The sequence below is a fragment of the Rhinolophus sinicus genome, chromosome 3 (assembly GCF_057876585.1).
Source record: "Rhinolophus sinicus isolate RSI-liver-muscle chromosome 3, RSI-T2T, whole genome shotgun sequence".
In the NCBI taxonomy this organism is placed as follows: domain Eukaryota; kingdom Metazoa; phylum Chordata; class Mammalia; order Chiroptera; family Rhinolophidae; genus Rhinolophus; species Rhinolophus sinicus.
In genome coordinates, this window is record NC_142503.1 from 80,769,213 (window position 1) to 80,787,807 (window position 18,595).

The 18,595-nt window shown below is 37.2% G+C and overlaps 1 long non-coding RNA gene across 1 annotated transcript in view; it reads right to left on the reverse strand.

Annotated features, from left to right (window-relative positions):
- LOC148758514 (uncharacterized) overlaps nt 1–18,052 on the reverse strand; it is a 203,891-nt gene extending 185,839 nt beyond the window's left edge. The window contains exon 1 of the long non-coding RNA XR_016020551.1: nt 17,889–18,052. This is a non-coding gene — a long non-coding RNA (uncharacterized LOC148758514). The remainder of the gene's footprint in view (nt 1–17,888) is intronic.
- Between the last annotated feature and the right edge of the window lie 543 nt (nt 18,053–18,595).

Below are 18,595 nucleotides of genomic sequence, written 5' to 3' on the forward strand. Positions count from 1 at the left end.
GTATATACGTATATGTTGTAGATATGTATGTGCATATGCGTGTATTATACCTTTATGTTTAAATTTCACAAAAAGTTAAAACACGTGAAAATAATCCAATAGCATGGATGTAATCCCTTTTATCACAGCTGTGTTTCGATGTGTTTTATGTGACATTTTTAATTATTTTGGTTTTGTTTTATTTTTTCATTTAACAACATATTGCAAACATATTCCAAGTAAAAATATATTCATCCCTTTTAATGCATTATATGAATGTTCCAAAATTTATTCAACTATTCTCAGTAGGCAACTTTCCATCTTGAAGTTTGTCACCTCCTAAAATGGTAACACGTTTATCTGTCCCTTTCCCTCTGCTAAGAAATACAGGAACAACCAAAAAAATAAGACTATAAAGCAGAGAATTGGCTGGAAGGCATGCACTCCGGAGATGGCTTGTTCTACTCACCGAGAGACATGACTGTTAGTGTTAGTTTTTTAAATTGTGATTTTATGTCCATACATTTCAGTATTCCACCATTTTTTGGGTTAAAATTATTGAGGTTGCATAAGCATAATAATAAACAATAATTAATCCTCTTGGAAGAAAATAAAATTCTGCTACTACATTTATTTTTAATTTTTTAAACAATGAGAAATGTATAAATAAAAATGTTTAAGATCTCCCTGTCACCATCACCACTGCTATTACTTTACATTCCCACTGCCACCCAACTCACGAGGTAATTAGTGATAATAGTTTGCTATATATCCTTCCACACATTTCTCTATGAAACCTTCTCTTTTAAATAAGAGAAACTACTTGCAGTACGGATTGCTCCACACAGCCTCTCTGGAGATTTCTCAGCATCAGAGATAATAAGAAACCTGATGTCAGCTGACACAACTGCAGAAACAAAGGGACTGTATAATAATTTTATTCTTACAAGTGCCCATGATTCTTTTCACTTTCCTTTATATATCCATCTACCCAAATCACTATGCAACTGTGCAGTTTTTTGTTAATAGATCCACAGGGCCCAATTCCATTGACTTAGACCATTTGAATTCATTCAGGAAATATTTTACAGGCAACCCCCTTCAACCAACTCAGACTACAGGATCCTGGGAAACAAGTTTCTTCCCAGCCTATTCAGAATAGGTGGCGACTACCATCGACTCCCATGCCTCAGCTGGCTTCAAATCAAACGGTCTCTTCAGAAACCCAGATACCTTTAACTGACCATCAGGGCCCAATACAAAGCACAGCATTCACAGGAAGACATCAATCTGTACTTTTTGCCAAAGCAGCACAATGTCCTTCTTGAGTGCTTGCTACACAGAGACAGAAAACACTTGAAGCCCAGAATCATGTCCATAACCCCAGTTCCAACCTCCTCCCACTCCATGCCCACTCTTGTTCCCACCACCCTCCTCCTTCCCCTCTTTCCTGTAGTTTAATAAAAGGGGTTAATGGCTTACAAGAAGTGGAGAATCAAAAACAGACCTAAATATCTTACCAAATGACAAGAGACTTAAGCTGGATCTAAGATTCCCAAACATCAATCAGGATCACACAGGCAGTGATCAGAATAAATTCACACACATTTCTTCTCTTTTGAGATCCAGTAGAAAGAAAATACCACAAGCTGATTTGGGTGAGGTCCAGACTTTTTAAGGTTACTTCCTAAATCCTAACTCATTCAATATTTGGAAACTTTGCATAGTGAGCAGAATTAGTCACAACACATCGCTACTCTGGAATTTGGTGAATAAGAATTTAAATGTTTTTAACCAAGAATATAAAATTTCATACTTATATATTCTTCTAAAACTAAATTCAATTAACCATTTTAAAGAGATTCACCCATTCAAAAAAATAGAACAAGGGTATATATCATTCTTTATTCATTTATTACAGTTTTCATACTGTGCATTTTATGTTCTATTACTACCATAATCAGATTGTGTTTTCCTAGTATTTTATCATGATTTCTATGAATAGATTACTAATTATTTCTATTACTGCCTTAGACTTATTGAATGTCACCACAATAATATCCTCTGGTACCATGTGAAATATGAAGCTATTAACAAATAATCAGGTGAGAAAGGAGTTTAAATTCCTTTCTTTTCTGTAGAAGTTTCTCTATTTCAGGGTGTTATTCCCATCAATCCATAGAAAACACAGCTTCAACATCAGGCAACAAAAGAGAACACATGATATTGTTTATTGGTGACTAACTGTCCTTAAACTTATTTTCAAATTGGAAATTTTAAGTGTGCATTTCATTTATTCAAGAATTTATTTTTTTTTGGAAATAGGTCTTCTGTAGAAAAAATGTAAGACAGTTCTCAAAACCATAATAATCAGATTTTCATTACATCCCAGTCCTCTGAAGAAAGATGAAAAAGCTTCTGTCTTCTACAACTGCGAGCTCTCTGAGAACAAGGATCATGTTTTAGTCACTACCAGTACCTAGTACAATTCTTGGCACATCATAAGCAGCTAATCATTGTGTGATAAATTAATAAAATTAAATAAATGAATTAACATTAAAGCTATCACTAGAACAATACAATCTTTATTCAAGTCAGAAATTAATATGTTTCTGATAAGAGGTGGTATTACAGTCAATGTAATATTGTATGAATCTCTATGAATTTATTCATTTATTTATTCATTCATTCCTTTGTTATAGAGTTTTTTCTCCCACCAGACTCTATAGCTCTCATCACCTTCTATATTGCATAGAATAATTTATATACATAGGAAAATATTCCACTTTTTCCTTTTTCAGTGACTGAAAGAGTAAATACAGAAAAGGCTGGTAACCCACCTCAATACCAAAGGGATGTACTAAGGGGAAAGTTAGCCCCTGCCTACCAGAGTGTCTCAAAGGCTAGGAGGAACAGAGAGTTCCCACTGCATCTAGTGGAAGAAACCAGTCCCACTAGCACCTCAAAGCCATTTTGGCTGATAACCATAATACATATTTAGACAGTCAGATTAGTGGTAAGACAGGCAAGTCAATGAGTGATATGATAACATTATGCACAGAGTACGTGGAAAGGAGTAGGAGCGCCTACCCAGAAGTCTTGGAGTTTAGGATTAGGGAAGTCTTCCCAGAAATGTTAATACAAAGCTCGGCCCAGAAGCATCAGATCAAGGTGAAAGTCAGACTTTGAGGTGGAAGAGGACACCTCAAAGGCTCAGAGACAAGGGACAGCCTGGCATATCCAGGCAATCATGAGTTCTTCAATACACTGGAAAAAAGAGAGTGCAACTAATGATGCTACTGAGCAGGACAAGACATGGATGGCCTTAGACACCACACCCATGAGCACAGACTATCTGACAGGTGAAATGGATCCATGAGGCCTTCTAAATTAGAGCATGTTATGATCAATTTGCAAACAAGAACAAAAATTATGTGAAAAATCTATTAACGAGGGACAAACTGTGGGCATAAAATTAATTTAGGGAGTTATTATAGTAACTGTAGTTATAGTTATTATAGCAAGAAATTCTAAGGACCTTAACAAATGTCCATTGCTCATATGTAGTTAATCCGAAGAAAAGTTACCTCCTTTTATTTGCAGCATTTCCCTCTATTTCTTCTCACAGTGTTCCTTGCTTAGGAAGGTTCACTCAGATATTTGACCAAGCATATTTACTGCACCATGGGATGCCTACTTTCTGGGATATCCATACACCTAAAAATACTAGCTAGGCAGTAACTGAGATATATTGTTTATGCACAGAATCAATTTTCAAGTCTAAGAAAGTAAGTTGCAACTTCAAAAAAGGCATGCTCATCACTCTAATGTTCATTTTTATTTATTTTTTTACCTTAGTCTCATCATCATCCATCCAAAACTTTATTTCAGGGCAGACAAAATACATAATTAGAGAGCACTGTGCACTGTTCGATGTGAAAATATGAACTAGTAAGTTTATTTAGCTCTTTCTAGCAATAGTAGATTATCAGTGACTTTATAATTGCCCCAGATGACCATTTGAAATAATTCAATTTATACATGGTCAGAAAAATAACTGTTTAACCATTTACTTGATTATTAAACAAATCTAGATACTAAATTATACCACAGTGTACATAAATAGGTGACTGACATGCCATTACTATAGGTGTTGCTTGCTAATACAGGAAGATATTCTACATGTCAAAAAAATTTTAAGAAGCCAAAGAGTGAACATTACAAGATACTCATTTTATTCAGCATATACATTTCTAAGCATACATAGAATAAAGTACTGTAATTATATGACCCAACCAGTAAGAATTATAACTACATAGAGCCTACCATAGCCTAGTTCTTCATAACCACTGTGATGATTGCTAGACAACCCTGAATTATCTGTCGTAAAAACTAAGATTGAAAACTGGCTTCTGAAATGTTTGCTATGTCTTTTATTTAGGTAGTTATTTTATTCTTTTTATGCTAACTTACCAAATAAAATAATTTTCCTTTTTTTGAAAAAGGATTTCTTCTCATTCTGTACAGAGAGAGAGAGGGATCATACATTTTGTCATTTGGTATAATCTCAATGAGAAATGGACATTTATTTTCAAATAGCATATAGGTTAGTTGCATGACAGCCAAGAAATACAAAGCATAACTTTTTAGTAGAATTATTCAATAAGTTAATGGAGGTCAAACTGAACAATGGTTGCTATGCCTGGAAGCAGAAATAATAGCTGTTATAAAATAAGTCCTAGCTATTGTTTCTCTTCTCTCTTAAGGAAGTTTATAATGATATTTGATATTTTTTTCTGTTTGTAAAATGTATACTAGAAGAGAGCAATAGACAATGAGAAAGAACTAGAAAGTTACTATTTCCAGTATGCTACTTGAGTTAAAACTCATAAACACTTTAGATTTCCTAAGTATAAAATAGTAGTAATGTAGAATAAAGTGATCATTTTCCGAGATAATCAATGCCAAAAGAGGAAATTAATTTAGAGCTGCCTTAAACACTACATGAAGCTAAAAAAAAAAAAAAAAAAAAAAAAGTCACAGCAGAAAATATAAAGAGAAAAAAAATTAAGGAGAAGAGAGAATGAAAGGGAGACTAGAAAAAAAATCAGCATATTATGCAATGAAAAAAGAAAAATAAATTAAAAGTAGAAAGTTCAATTTTAAGTATCATTTTCTTCCCTACAAAGCTCAACATGTTCTAAGTAGAAATGTTTGTTATTGTCTTTTTAAGAAAATAAGAGAGAGAACACTGAATAAAACAAAAAACCATTTTGCCTTACCTGCATTCTCATAAGTTTTATAAAAATAGCAAAAAGATGTAAAAAGTTGTTTAGAAAAAAATCATTAACAATTTAAAATAAAAGTACATTAAAATATGCTGCCACACATAAATTACACATAGCACACATGTGTTACATGACAAAAACATGGCACACTGAAGCACTGCCATAATTCATCCTTCATATGTCCAATGTTTTCATGAGTATATAATTAGATGTCTTACAAACAAAAATAAAGAAAGGCAATTATTTCAAGTATAGAAAGATTTTTTAATGAATCAATTATTTGAGAGGCACTTTACCAATCAACATAAAACAAATAATAATTCAAAAATTTTACTGAAGTGTTCTGAACTAGAATACATTCCAAGAAGTTGGCAATATTCTGCTTTTGCAATCTGCTTTTCATCTCTCCAAAAAATAAACTGCTCCTGCATAAACAATATTTCAGTAACTGATGGAGTTGGCAGCTAAGCTGAAGACAGCAAGGGTATTAGTAACCATGACTGATAGCAAAATAGGGGTTTGCAGAGACAGGAAAAAGTATACATTCAAATTTAAGGAATAGCTGTTATATTTCAGATTCCTTTCAAAAATGTGGGATGACATATTGAGGTCAGCAATGATTAAAAAGATATCTGCAAGGGAGTCTTTCACCTCTTCTGAAATCTTCAGAGAAACTACTTGGAGATGTGCTCACCTGCCCCTTCCTTCTGTGGGCACATCATGGCCGCCTACGGCTAAATTCCTCTAAACTGGGTTCACCCACTGGATGGCATGGCTAGTTAGTGAATGAAGCTGAAGGTTCAGTCCTACCAAATGGTATGCCAGTATGAAACGTCAAATGCACCAGAGCAGAGCTGGAAGAGCAAATTGGTAATACCTGGATGTAAATACCTCAGTTTAATTACATGTTTTCCTCAACAATTTCTTCTAACCTATATGTATTGGAACAGCTATTTAACATCATCTTTCAGTTAATTCCATAACAAACCCTACTTTAAAAATACCAAAGACAAATGTATTACATTTCCTGGGCTGCGTTCTCAAAACATTTTTCTCAGGAATTTTTATTATGTACCTTGTCTTGAAAAAGAGATCTACTTATTAAATGGAAGAGTGAAAAGCAATACATTTCCCCATCTCCCAAAGGAAAGCACTCCTTTCTAAAAGTTTGTCGAAATTTTAGCTATCACTATCTGACTTAAAAGAAAATGTTCAAAATCAGCCTCTGTAGTAGAGACTACTTGTCCCTCAATACCATGTCTCCCCTCCTTTCTCTTACTAATAATCCAAGTGTAACTGGAACTATGGTACCCAGTCCTATGTTCCCAGCTTCTCTTGAAGCTCAGTGCGCCCTATGACTATACTGTCTTTTGGGATGTAATGAAAGTGAGGAGCACAACCTCCAGGACCTTGCCTTCTTCTTCCCTTCACCCCTCCCTACTTTGCATTACTTTACAAACAGCAACCAACTCAGACCATATAGCCTGGTATATCCAGGACACTAATATTTGCTCCTATTTTTCCAGGGTTTTGTGGTCACCCTGGTCTGAGATTATTAGATGGAAACTGTATTGAGGGCGGCCAAGTTACAAAATAGGACAAGCCACTGCTATTATGGTCTTTGCTAGAGCAGCTGAAAGGGCAGATAATATAAAATCAACAACAACAAAAAATCAGAAATTCTTGTTAAGTTTCAAAATAAGACACAATTACTTCCTTCGGAGTACCTAACATCTAGTGGGTTGTTGAAGATTTAAACAAATAATTTTAATCAAGGAAGGATTTTTTTTTAATGCTTGGAAACTTAAAAGAGAGAGAGAGAGCCAGTGCCAGAGGGTGAAGGTGGTAAAAAAAAAAAAAAAAAAAAAAGCCAGTAGTTTTTTCCTGAGGAAACGCAAGGCTTCTTGGATGAAGTAACATTTAACCTGAGCCTTGCATAATAAATACGAATAGACTTTCAAAAGGCATCCAAAAGATACTAGGTAAAGAGATTAGCATGAACAAAGATATAAAGGTGCTGATGTGAATGACATTTTCCAGAAATGAAATAGTAGAGTATCAGATAGGTAGGATATGGGAAACGCTGAAACAAGTGTAACTGGGATCCAATTGTGTAGAAATTTGAATGCGATTCTGAGAAGTTTGGAGTTTATTCTTTAGTGAGTTTGAAGCCACTGAAGGCTTCCCTGAACCTTCCCTGGAAATGACAGAATGAATTCAAGAGATGTCATAGTGTTCATAGGACTGATTAGATATAGTTAATGAGGGGAAATAATCAATGATACAAAATGGGATATTTTCTACATAACTAACTCATGTCCACCCATTTTCTGTTATCTCTTGGCCCTTTCTTATCCCCACTGACCTCTTTCAGTCAGCCAGACTATTCTTTGCTTCTAAGTTTCAAAAGCCAGGATTTTAGGAAAACTCAGACTGTCAGGAAGAAAAAAAAAATAGATTCGGAAGAAATCAGGAAGACAAAAAGTCAGGCCACTGACTTCCCATACCACGTTAACCAAAACATACCCAACTCCCCAAGGGTTGGGAGAAGAGAAAGAGGCATTGATCAATCCCTGAGAAATGGGCCCTGCACTATTACTGACCCCAGAACTCCCAGGAAATTCTGTAGGATCTGGGAGTAGAAGAAGCAGTGCACTATGCCCTAAGTAGAAGAGTGTCAGGAAACCCTCAGATAAGAAATAGCAGTTCAGTGTTGCAGAACTAACAAGACCTTTGTCAACTGTAACAATTCATCATGACTCAGCATGGGCAGGAGAGCTGAAATGGCTCCCATGTGCTTCAGGGTGCAAAGAAGTAACAGAGAGAAGAGATGGACTACCAAGAACCTTTCAAACAAGAACTTAGAACTCTGCCGGGTAACTTGCTTTTTCCAGTGACCAAGATGGTATGCTGTGCAAATGTCAGCATTGCCAGATGGCACGATGCGTCAGATAGGTGCACCCCCATCACCAATACTATGGCACTTGGAAGCCTTCTAGAACTTAGGTTCAACTCAACAGAAAAGGTGAGGGAAGCCCTAATCAGAACAATTTTCTGCCACTCTAGAGAAACAGTTGTTCAAAACAGAAATTAAGTTCAATTGTAGAAGAAATTTAAATAAATATTTTTTGTTCTCCTGTGTTTTAAGAATGATGGGTAGTATCAGATCACCATATAGTGTTTCTGAATTGTCTAGCCCAGCATACCTGAAAAGACACTACTACTAACTATGACAGGTAACACAGGTGGAGAATAAAATTACTAGCTTAACAATTTTTAAACACTCTGCCTCAATTAATGATGAAAATAATTTTCTTAAGAAATTACTATTCTTAATTTCTTTGTTTCTTTAATGAAAAACTATTGATTTCATCATCTCAGAGACATTTTCTCTAAATCAAGTTAAAAGAGAAAAGTGAATTAAATGATTTAATAAATTAAAATATCAGAATTTAATTACAAGTTATAGTGAACCCTAAAATTAAGATAAAATGAGTAAATTAAATGAAATGTAAAATATAATTAAAAATTATCCTAGCAAAAAAGTCTACTTTTAATTAAATGTTTTCTGTTGAGTTCACTTATCAATATTACAATATTGTTTTATAACCTCAATATAAAATTTTAACACTACTAATAAAAGCTTATGAAATAGCATAGAATCTAACCATCATTTACAATACCATTTTATTGAAGAGTGTACTCCATGTGCCAAACCAGCTTACCAAGTAACTTGGAGGAAACTGAAGGGAAAAATGGAATTGGGGTGGAAGGGCGAAGGGGGAAGGAGGAAGTAAAAGGAAAGAGGAAGAAATGGAAGAGAGGGAGGAATAAAATGAAAAAAGGAGAAAAGGAATAAAAGTAAGATTCCTGCTATTTGAATGTGACTTTAGCAAGAAGGACAATGAATCTCAAAAGTTTGTCCAAGTTCTTTATGCCCGTTAATTTATACTGCCCAGGTCAGTGAGCATGCCCAGTTTCACAATGTCCCTCACTTCCCTATAAAGTGACTAAAGGAAAGGAAAGAGAACAGTCATTACAGAGGAGGATGAGAGAGAATCCCCACACAGAAACATCACAACTCCTAGGTCCCTCAAGACCTGAAGGAGGTGGGGGTAGAAGCACAGATTTCTAACAGATCAGTACACAGAAAGTGCAGCCCTGGGGGAATTTTCCAACGGTCTGTAACCTTTGGGGGCAGGTGTTCCTTGTGGTCTTTGCTATTACCTCATTCTCAGTAACCTAGGCAACACTCGACCCATTCCCACCTGTTTGGCAATATCAGGGTGATTGTGAGACCCGTTTTTAGTTTTGAACATGTAATATTTTAAACCCTGAGTACTTAGAAAAAGCCAAAATTAAAAGTAAAATTCATTGATCTCAAGAGTTTACATTTGCTGGCTCTCAATAAAAATTAGTGTGCAATTAAATAAATTATTCTTTTTTCCAGAGGGCTGAAAAATGTTAAGTCTCTCTTCTCAGTAATTATAATATAAAGTAAGCATATTTACATCAGAATTAAAACCTGGTTTATTGTTATTTTGAAATTGTACCCTTCTCCCCTCTTAATAGACCATATGATTTACTTTTACTGAGTTTATGAACACAATTTTAAATAAAGAAGCGTTGCCACAAATATTTACAGTAACGAGGGCTATTTTGTAGTGCATTCCAAGTTTTAACTCTACTATTTTTCTATAAATACATCAAAGAGATATTTTACTCTTGTTATATGAGTTCATCATGCAATTACACCATGAATTCTTTGGAAGAAAAGAACATGTTAAGACATGGCTCAAAGTAGAAGGCAAATGTAAAAACACAGCATCTGATTCATTTGCAAGGAAATATTCAATGTCAATGACTGGCCTCAGAAACTTTAAAGAATAAGAAATTTATATCAGATTATTTTTACCAGTCAGAAAATGTATGAGAAAAAGAAGAAAAAACATTTATGAGAGAACAGGCAAAATTTGTAAACACTTGAGAGTCCAAAACATTAGGATTAGGATGAACTACACGAAATTGCAGTATCTGACCATATTTGACATACACAAATGGAGACTTCATGATTCACCTAATAATTACCTTCTGAAACACAAAAGCAAAATATACACACGTATGTATCTATCCCATTCAATGAAAAAAAAAAAAAGAATTTTGTATTTCAAATGTCCCTAATAATCACACACCGAAAGGGTCTCTTCCTGAATTATCAAGGCAAAGTTAATCAATAAGAAAAGTAGTTTCATGTGAAGTCTTCCCCCAGAACCATCCAGATCTATAAGATAAGCTACCAGCGGAAGAAACTGAACGCAGTCATAACAACGGGTCAACAACGGACCTCATACACAACTATCAACTAGTGACATCCTAAGTAGATGTAATAACATCGTACTCATGGTAACACCCTAGCAGTCCTAAGGTCGTAAAGCAATGCATTACTCAGGTGTTTGCGGTGATGCTGTGGTAAACAAACCCATGGCACTGCCAGTCATGTAAATGTATATATAGCACATACAGTTACAGTGGAAGATTAAACCACCTGACTTGTGTGAGTACACGCTATGATGTTTGCATAATGACACATCTCTCAGAGCGTATCCCCACTGTTAGGTGGCACTTGACTGGATTTAAGATGTAAATAAAAAAGATAGCTTCTGTGTAATCACATATTTTAGGAGAAGATGTCAGAATTCCTCCAGATCCTAATTCAGGATTCCCCCTCAAAGAATGTGGCTCTGATCTCTCGGGCTAACCTAGGAAAATAGAAAGACATTAAGTTCATAGGATCTCATCTTGATACAAGAAGAACTCTTCCTAGGAGAAAAGAAAAAGATTCTGGGAAGAAAGAAAAAGCCATAGAAAGTGCAAACTGAACCATCCTGACCCTCCTTCCCCAGAACCTTCTAGGCTCAGTCTTTTGTCACTCATCTTTAAGAGCAAAGCTCTGAAGGAGAGAAAGATACTGAAAGGAGAGATGATAACATTATACAACTAATATTCCCTAAATTGTCCTGCTTCATCTATCTTCTCAATAATTCCAGCACGATTTAGAGAAACACATTGAGCACCAGGGCTCTATGCGGCCTCTTCTTCCTGGCGTTGTGGTGTTGGGCAGCATAAAAGAGGTAAGAGATTGTCCCAAATTTCCAAGCCTTAGGATTTATGGATCTTTATGCTGATATCTTTTAGGTGACTGAGTTGTGTGTCAGTCTTGTGATAAGTATTTAAAAGCTCAGAAAGTCCTGCTCTCAGAACATTGAAACAATTAGCACAAATACTCTAAAGCCTTAAGAAATGAGTTATTCTAAATCTATTCTGAATTAATAAATGCTCCTTAAAGCTGGGAGAATATATCTCCTCTTCATGTCAGCAGTTTTGATGGACCCATTTAAAAATGAATTTGTACTTTCTTGCCTTCTTAAGTTATTAAACCATGCTGTAGATGGTGAGGGACTTGGAAACACTGTGGATAAACCTGAATTGGAATCAGATTATACTAGCTGTGTAATCATAGGAACATTACTTAATATCTCAGAGTCTCAAGTTTCTATCTTTAAGCATCTATCTCTTTGCTGAGCTGAAAAAAATGTGTAATATATCCAAAATGAAAACCAGCGCCAAGAACCTCAGTTCTCAATAAATATTAGTTACTTTCATTCCTTCTCTTTCTCTAAGCCAAACTCTACATATGCAACCCTTTCCTCATCCAATCACAATTGTGAAACATACCTTACAGGTTAACTGTTGTGAAAGCATTTGAGATTCAAGAGGCTCTTTGCACCCACTCCCACTTTATTCCACTCCCCAGACTATTACACTCAGTGTCTCCAGTAGGGATGTCAATTACCTGGCCCCAGTCTACTATTCTCTCCAAACCGTTTATGCCATATAAGGGATTTCAACAAAAACAAAAAAAGTAAAACCAAAAGAGAAAGCCTGCCTCATGTTAGCTGAAAAAATTGAGAAATGGTGTCGTGCGGGAGACCCTGCTCGTTGAGCCATTTGTCGTGCAGGGAGGCCTGCGGGGTCTCTGCTCCCGCTCCCCATACAAGAACGCAGGATATGGTGAGGCCAAAAAGGAACACCCACGGAGCCATAGGTAGGGGAGTCATACCACTACGGTCTCACTGGAGGCTGGGTTCACAGGACGTGCGACCTGCTGTCCGTTTTGTCTGCAACCCACCGATGACTCTCTTTCACTCTCCTCCCCTCTCCTCGGCTCTCCTTCGTAGCCGCAGCAGTTATATTAGTGGCTAATGGTTCAATGGCTACAGCTGACGGCCAACCAGCCCCAGCTGATGGCCATCTACTACCCGAGCCAGCACCCCTCCACGTGAGGCCGAGAGCCTGTAAACTACTTTCTGGGGCTCTGCCCCCACAAATGGATTGTCTCATAATAGTAAATTCAGAGATGGGGAAACTTTCAGAGCTGTTTGGCTTACCCAGACTCATTCTTTCTCCTTTTGCTGCTACGTACAGGATCTGCTTCATCCCAAGACTGTTTGTCCTTAGTCACAAGAAGGCTATCAAAGGCCATGGGATTGCAGCCTTCCTTGGCACCGCCTACAGGAGAAAGAGGCCCTTTCCCAGTCAGAGAACAAAAGAACTTTAGTTGAGTATGATTGCGTTAAGTCAGATCACATGGACACACACTACTAATGAAAGTCACCTGAGAAATGCACAGACAGCTTAAAATTAGCTAATTGAAAAGGTACTACAACTAAAATGGAATTATCATGATTGGATAAATCTCTATGTTGGAATGAGAGACGAAGGGGGGTGGGGTAGTGTCAGTTTCTTCTTGAGTTACAAGCGCTAGGAAAAGATGGACACTGAACACCTGGGGTTCTACTAGACTAGAATGTAAGTCGGATAAGCACCAAAGCCCCTTACACTTCTGCTGTGCCAGAGACTCATTGTGCTGATCAGGTTCAGCATTTAACCAGTTAACCTGGCTGAGCCTAAATCCTTCTCCACACAGTATAACAGGAATAACACTTTTAAGACATTAAACCGATAAACGTTTCATTCCACGTAAACCATTTTGTCCTACTCCCTATAGCTACTAAACCATTGAATCAAGGGCATGACCCCTCCATAGGAAGGGCTGAACCCAGCCTAGAACTTAGCAGTCATCACTCAGTTTTGTGTTTCCACTGAGATTACCGTTAATAAGATAGCCAGCATTTATTGAGAAAGGAAAGGGTCCTCTAAGTTCCTGAAGTTTCACTTTACTAATCAAAAGCAAGGAGGTCTGAGCGTAAAGCTTCACTGGAAGCCATCGTGTAGAGTGGCAGGTGGTAGAGAAAATGGAAAGTGCCTTCCCAGGTGAGTGAGATGTACTGCTAAAATTGGAGGTGAGAGGGAGGGGAGAGAAAGAGAGCAAGTATAGGTCAAATGGTTTGCCTGCCTTCCCATATTCACCTCCACATCCCAGGTTGAAAATCCATGATAGTAATGTCAAAAACAATCAGAAAATTCTGGCTCAAGCAGAGGGCAAGAATAATTTAGAAAGAAGGCCTTAGGAAAGGCTCACTACAAAATAGAATAGCAACAGTGAGTCAAAATCGCAGTGTGACAATTAAGCAGAGAGAGGCACTGGGAAATAATGTTATGTACTAAACATTAAGATCCAGCTGTCCTGCACACTCCAGATGATACAGAGGATAGCTGAGGGTACTGGCTGGGAGCTCACCACGGGACTGGCAGTGCGGAGGATGGGGAGGGAGCGTAGCCCTTTGGTGAAGGACAAGGTGAAAGGAAGATTGCCCAAGCCAATAATAAAATGAGAACCACAGCTGGGCATCAGAGAAACAGCAGTGCTCCCTTTCTCAACCCCCATCAATCCCCTACAGTGTGAGCTAATCCAGTCTATCCGATGTAGGAGCAGTGGGCAGTGGAGGTGGAGAACTGACAGCTCGAAGCAGAGGTGACGAGTGCAGGTTCAAACATGTCATGAAAGCCAAGCAGTTAACGAGAAATGGCAAGGAATTATGTTTACCCTACTCTTGAATTCTAGAAATCACTGCACGGTCGGGCATAGCTACCTCTGCAACTCAATCCCATCTGCTCTTCCCATGCTTACCACGCTCTTGCACGCCGACCTCCATTTTCTTGACTTATACAGAATGAAATGCTCTTCCCCTGCCTCGTTGTGTGGTTGGCTTGTCCCATCATTCAGGTCTCAGTTTGTTGCAGTTTTGTTTTGTTTTCTGTACAGAGGTATTTCAAACCAAGCCACCATGCTTTGTGGTGAAACCTTTGAAGCATTCCCATTAACCCTCAGTAAGCAGAATTCAAAGATGTCCACTATCACATTATTATTCCACTTTTTCTAAAAGTACTAGTCAATGCAATTGTCAAAAGAAACAAAACATAAATATTGGCAAGATATAGGCATGATTATGACATGCACTTGATATAATTATATACTCAGAAAACCCGAGAAAATGTAAAAACTTTTGGAAGTGATAAGAAAATTGAATATGGCGCTTGGCATACAGAACAGTATTACTCATATATACAAGCGGTAACCACGTAGAAAATACAGGGGGAGTTCTTAGCTAAGCGTATAGATCGAATAAGCACACCCAATTTTGCTTTCTTCTGAACCTCAGCAAAACCGGCCCAAAGGGAATCTTTTTTTAAGGACATAAACTCACAAGGATCGGGAACAACAGAGAGAAAACACCAGTGAAAGTATACAAGCTGCAATGCAGATGAGCAAATGATAACCTCCTCAAGAATGCCAAATCTCAGATCAATGGGGAAAACTGAGAATTTACCCAGTTTATACAATAGAATCCTCCAAAAGCACAAAGGCAGAAAATATGGCGCCATCTACGTCTGGTCATATATCTGCTGTATGCCAGTACCTGTTATTTGAATAGTTCATTGATATATGATTTACATGCCATAATGTTCACCTGACTAAAGTGTATAATTCAAGGGGTTTTTAGTATATTCACAGAGTTGTGCAACCATCAACACAACCTAATTTTAGAACATTTTGATAATTACAGGTGTCAGTTTAAATGGCACCTCTTTTCAGATGTCCTCCCTGATTATCCTTAGCAGACCTACAGCCCTTATTTCCTGCTTCTTCTCTTCAAGCACTAATCACGATTTGCAGTTAATTTACTTTAGATCATAAGCTCCATAAAGAGGGAGTTTGTCTCTCTTGATTAACTTTGTAATCCCTCTAGTAGCACACTACAGGGTCTGGCACATAATAGGTGGTCACTAAAAACATTTGCTGAGGAAATGAACCAGTAAGACATAATAACAGCAGAGCAGGAATCAAGCTCTGTGGCATCATAGGGGACCAGTTGTCAAGAGCAACACCATATTGCACTGAGGAGGAATGGGACAGCAAGCAAGAGATCACTGAGCAGGTAACCCAACTGTCCACCTGCGGTGTGGCAGCTGAATCACCCCAGGACTGCAGGACTGAGTAAACCCTTTAGGCTCTTGGACAGTTAAGGAGAGTGGAAATGGAAGGCCCCAAGAAGAAAATACTTCCACTAATAAGAGTGGCTGATCTCATGCAATTAATTAAAAATAAATAAATTAAAACAATATGACAGTATATGCAGCTTATGTTAGCACACTGTTCATATTCCTTACACTAACATATCAAAATATAGAAAGTAAATGTTCCTTCTGTGTGTCAACCCCATATCTGGTAGTGTTAATTAAATACTGAATACAGAGTAGGAGCTGAAATTCATACCCCCAGTCTGCCACTTACTAGGTATATGACTTTGATCAAGTTACTTGACTACAGTGTGCTTTGATTTGTACATTTGTAGAATAGACATATTAATAGTAAGAGCTGTTGTGAGTACTAAATGAAAATCATCAGGACAGTGTCTGTCATACATTGAAATGCCTTATAAAAGTTATGGAGGAGTTGTAGAAATAGCAGTAGTCATTGTTATAGCGGAGGAGGTGGTTCTGGTGGTGGCAGAAACAGTAGTAGGTAGTAGTAAAATGATAAAAGTGCAGCCCATCATGCCTATTTTATGAGGCAAGACAGTCAGATTTAGCTCAGTGCCAAACAGTGTCAGATACAAAGTGTTAAATTAATGCTGAATTGACTTGTGCTCGCAATGTTTCCTATCATACTGCAAGGTGATTTGACACAATTGATTTTTCCTCAAGAACTGCGTGAATCAGCAGCTTTGTAGTCCCTGTCATTGGCAAACTAATGCCAAGTAATTCATTCTCAACTTTGGCCCAGAAAGTGTCCGGAGGACAGCCATATTCCTATGTGCACAAATGTGTGTGAGCTAGAGATGACGTGCATTGGACTTTGTCTGCCTGTGTTGCAAGAAGAACATGAGAACATCATTCCTTTAGGAAGCAAAGTAGGAAAGTGGTGGACGGTCCTGAAAAAAATAAGCCACGATATTAAGGAATTTTAGCATTTACTTTTTAACATTTTATGGTACAGAAAATTTTATGCAACAAATAATTACAAAACACAAGAATAGATACAAGGTACAAGAAATTTTATGTACCCGTAACAAATTTATGATATTTATGCATCATAGAAGGCCAAGAACGCTTTGTCTTTGCAAGTTCATTGTAAGTTCAACAAAACCGATTATCACATTCCAGGGTATTATTTTGCATACAGATATCGTTATTGATTTCTAGAGTTACAGTTTTAACTCATAAGCATAAATAAAATAATTTAAAAACATTTGTGTAGATAGGGAATTAGTACTACCCATGTATAATGTGCATCTTTATTTTTCCCTCACAAATTTGGGCAAAAAAAAGTGCACATTATACACTGTAAAATATGGTATTTAAATACCCAAGGGGAATCAGAAGAGACTTCTCTAAAGGAAGAGGTTTTCAGCATAAATAAGCGTGAGTGAGCTGACTTCAAGTTAAACGAAAATGTGTTATTTAAAACAATCGCCTAACGGATTATTTTCCATTTATGAAATAAAATACACATCTAGTGAACATTCTGAGAATGGAAAGTGGAATAATGTTAAATACTCAAGATAAGCACAGAGCAGAATTATACAACTTACACTGTAAGAAGACAAGTAAAGGAAGCAGTGATAACTAGCTCTTACAAAATGCCTGATCCTTCCACTTTTGACTCTTCCTAAAAAATAAAATTTCAAGCACATGTAGGAGAGAAAATTTCCTCCAAATCACTCCTGTGATTTGTGTTCACAAATATAATCAAGCAAGATGAGATCATTAGGGTAGACCCTAATCCAATATAACTGGTATACTTATTAAAAGGAAAATTTCGACACAGACACATGAACAAGAATGAAACGTGGCAAAGGAGGCAGAGATTGAAGTTATGCAGCTGCAAGCTAAGGAATACCAAGAATTACCAGCAGTATCAGAAGCTAAGAGAACAGCATGCCATAAGTCTCCCCTAAAGGCTTCAAGAAAGCATTGTCCTACCAACACCCTGATTTTGAATTTCTAGCCTCCAAAACTGTAGAGATTTTATAGAGAATAAATTTCTATTATTTTAAGCCACCCAGTTTGTGGTACTTGATTTATGGTCGCCCAAGCCAACTAATACACATCCCTTCCCTAAATTCAGCCAAATCCTTTGGGTAGGATGGAACTTACCCCTGACTTAAGGAAACCAGCAAAGTCCATCTCCATGATCATCTGTTTGCTTCAGGAATAAACATGTGATTCGACAGGAGCCAATAGGACTTGACGAGATATTTTTGAGCTTCTGGAAGAGAAAAGCTCCTTCTTCTTTTTCCTGAGTTGCTGCCAAAACTCTGTTTTCCTGTTGAATGTGGAGAAGAGTGTTTTAGCCCTGGAAACTGCTGGCAGCCATGTTGAAACTCTAAGGTAATAACCTCCCTCACTTTGGCGTCAGGATCAAGATAACAAAGCAGACATTGAGAAAAAGAAACTTTTTCTGCCTTGGATCAAACCAAACTTTACCTGGAAGTTTCAGTTACAGGAACCAATACATTCATTCCCTTTATTATTTAAGGCAGTGAGTTCACTTTTAGAGAAGCAACCATTTAGATCTTGACCTGATTTCACTGGCCTCTCAAATACATCATCAGACACCCAATTTGTATTAACAAAGGTGGATTTAAGATTCCTCTCAACTTCACTAAATCTAGACAGGCCCCTGGCATCCAACTTCAGGCCCCTGGCATCTTTTTACCTGGAGCATTTACTTTAGGAAAATTCCTATTGTAAATTATTTCTCTGTCCCTTTGAAATTCTTTCCATGTCCCTTTGAGCACATCTTTTTAAAACTTGTACAACCCAGGAATGTCTTTCTCCAGGACCTGGGAGCCCTCCCTTTG